Consider the following 2960-nt stretch of genomic DNA (forward strand, 5'->3'; position numbering starts at 1 on the left):
ATTGAGAAATCGCTTTCTATTGTAATTTTATTAAGAAGAATCTATATAATTTCTAATTTATTGAGTTAAAAGACCAGTTAAGTTTTCTGACTTTTCTGTTACGTCACTACAATTATTGGCAAATAAATAAAAGTCATGTATAATTTTATTTTAATTAAAATTTAATGAACATCATTGATACTGTCACTATCATTAAACATTGTTGTTTTTTAAACTAATTTATATATCAACAAGAAAGGAAAGCTAACTTCGGGCGAAGCCGAAGTTGATATACCCTTGCAGAATACTCTGTAAATTATATTCTCCAAAATTATTCATATGATGCATTCTTAATACTCATAAAAAATCACAACTTTCTTACTTTAAAAACACCAAAGTTATGGCATTTCCAATCGTTCAGTTATATGGCAGCTATAGGATATAGTCGGCCGATCCTTATGAAATTTGATAGGTCGGATTGATTGGCCAAAAATAAAGCCCATAGAAAATCCCAACTTCCTAACTTAACAAACACCAAAGTTATGACATTTCAGATCAATCAGTTATATGGCAGCTAAAGGATATAGTCGGCCGATCCTTATGAAATTTGGTAGGTCGGATTGATTGGCCAAATATAAAACCCATAGGAAGTCCCAGCTTCCTAACTTTACAAACACCAAAGTTATGGCATTTCCGATCAATCAGTTATATGGCAGCTATAGGATATAGTCGGCCGATCCCGTCCGTTCCGACTTATATACTGCGTGCAAAGGAAAAAGGGGTGTGCAAAGTTTCAGTTCGATAGCTTTAAAACTGAGAGACTAGTTTGCGTAGAAACAGACAGACGGACAGACAGACGGACAGACAGACGGACAGACAGACGGACAGACGGACAGACGGACATGGCTATATCAACTCAGGAGGTGATCCTGATCAAGAATATATATACTTTATAGGGTCGGAGATGTCTCCTTCACTGCGTTGCACACTTTTGACCAAAATTATAATACCCTCTGCAAGGGTATAATAAACTAATAAAAATAGGATTAAATTATTTTTACAAGAAAAATGTTTAAATACATGTTTGATTTGACTAAGTTCATTTGTTAAAATTCAACATTTTCATTATGGATATTTAAAATCATCTAAAAAATTTGCTCCTTACTTGAAATTAATTTTTAATTTCCGAAGACCCAACCAAATAGTTCTCAACAACACGCAATATTGTATTATGCAACGCTTTCTTTAAATATTTTGAGCTGCCTTTTAATAAATAAAAACTTTCTTTGATGATAAATGGGTTCCCTATCGGGAGACCGCAGTCCTGAAAGCCTTTTCAGAATACTGCACGCATTCTTGGCCAAGACGTGTTGGCTTTATCGCGGCCCCACTCCGGCCTTCAGTACGTCGTATGTTAATACGGTGAAGCTTAATGCAAAACGACCAAAACCACCAGCAATTCGGGGCGACCAACCAAAGCCAACACATTTCGGTGATTTACATTGATAAAGTTAATGGAATGGAATGCGTGCGCGCTCGCTGACTTGACTGCGATTTCGATTCCGGTTCCATAAGGCGATATATGGATATATGTGAATGGGCGAGTGTGTGCTGAAATTTGCATTTCTTGTGAGCAATGCCGACATCGTCACACGCCAAACGGAAGTTGTATACAAAGAGTTGCACTTAAAAAGCACCCAGCAATGTTCCCGTTTCCCAGTCTTTTTCAAGGAGCTACACAGGTAAAAGCGTTGATATTTTTATGGTCTTACTAGTAATTTAAAGGAAACAAAAATTGTACTGCACTTAAGTGTTAAAAGAATTATATACTTTAGATGCACATTTACCATCTTAACGTATATAAAAAAAACATACATTTTGGTAAATTTAAATATATAAAGCGGTTATAAATAAAATGAATTCAAAAAACATATAAATAGTTAAATATTCAAAGATTTTTGATAATAATAAAATCTTAGCAAAATTATCCATTGGGTATATACAGGTTTACATTTAATGTTATTTGTATGCCAACATTGAGATTTAAAATTCACAAATATTCACGATTTTTGAAATCTAGGTTTATTTTTGAAATAAGTGCTCTGAAATAAATAATTTTTTTCTGTGCAGCTCTCAACATGCATACGACAACCAGGACATGCAATTTTTATGGCTTGTAAGCTGCCTCCCATTTCGGCAATCGAAATGGGCCTGGTTCATGTTTTCTAGGGAGCTAAAAGAAAATTGTTTTTTTTTGGTAGGGGAGACTCCCAGTGCGGAAATGAAAAGCGCCTAATCTAACAAATTTTCGTGCTAATTTAGGTCAAAGGCGGATTTGCATAAATTTCGCCCCGTATTGCAGGTGTTCACCTTTTGCCACCTTATCAAAGTCCATTAGAGCCGAGCCAGCCGACATAATTTGTGATGCCGACGTCAGGTACTCGTACTTCTTTCTGCCCCCTTTCCGTTTTGGAAAAAAGAAGTATTTTCTCGGTATTTAAGTCATACTGACACATGACAAATTCCACATGAAAATTCCAAAACAGCCCAAGGGGAGCTCGTTGGGAGCCGATGCCAGAAGTCATTAGCCCAAACACCCAGTTCTCCACAAAGTCACCAAGTGGGCCCGGGCCAAATGGAATTCTGTCGTAAACGTTGTTGTCGTTTTTTTGGTTTTTTAGCCCCAGTTGTTGTTGCCGACACTAGTGGCATATTTTCGTGCAAAATTTCACGCTCATGCATATTTAAAGAGAGTTTAACGGAAAAAGGAACACGAAGATCTTGAACCGTATAGGCGGAATATTTTTACTCTTTTTTTTTTGAATGGGACCCCTATATTGGTTTATTTGATGGACTATTATGCTTCTCATGGGCCATGCAAAACGGTGGAATTGAAATAATAAACTTACATACTTATTTCCGGGCCTAATCATTATTAAGTCCCAAAGAAACATGTACAAATGTAAAAAGTAAAATGGATA

The sequence above is a fragment of the Drosophila rhopaloa genome, unplaced genomic scaffold, assembly GCF_018152115.1.
Source record: "Drosophila rhopaloa isolate 14029-0021.01 unplaced genomic scaffold, ASM1815211v1 contig_47, whole genome shotgun sequence".
Lineage (NCBI taxonomy): Eukaryota > Metazoa > Arthropoda > Insecta > Diptera > Drosophilidae > Drosophila > Drosophila rhopaloa.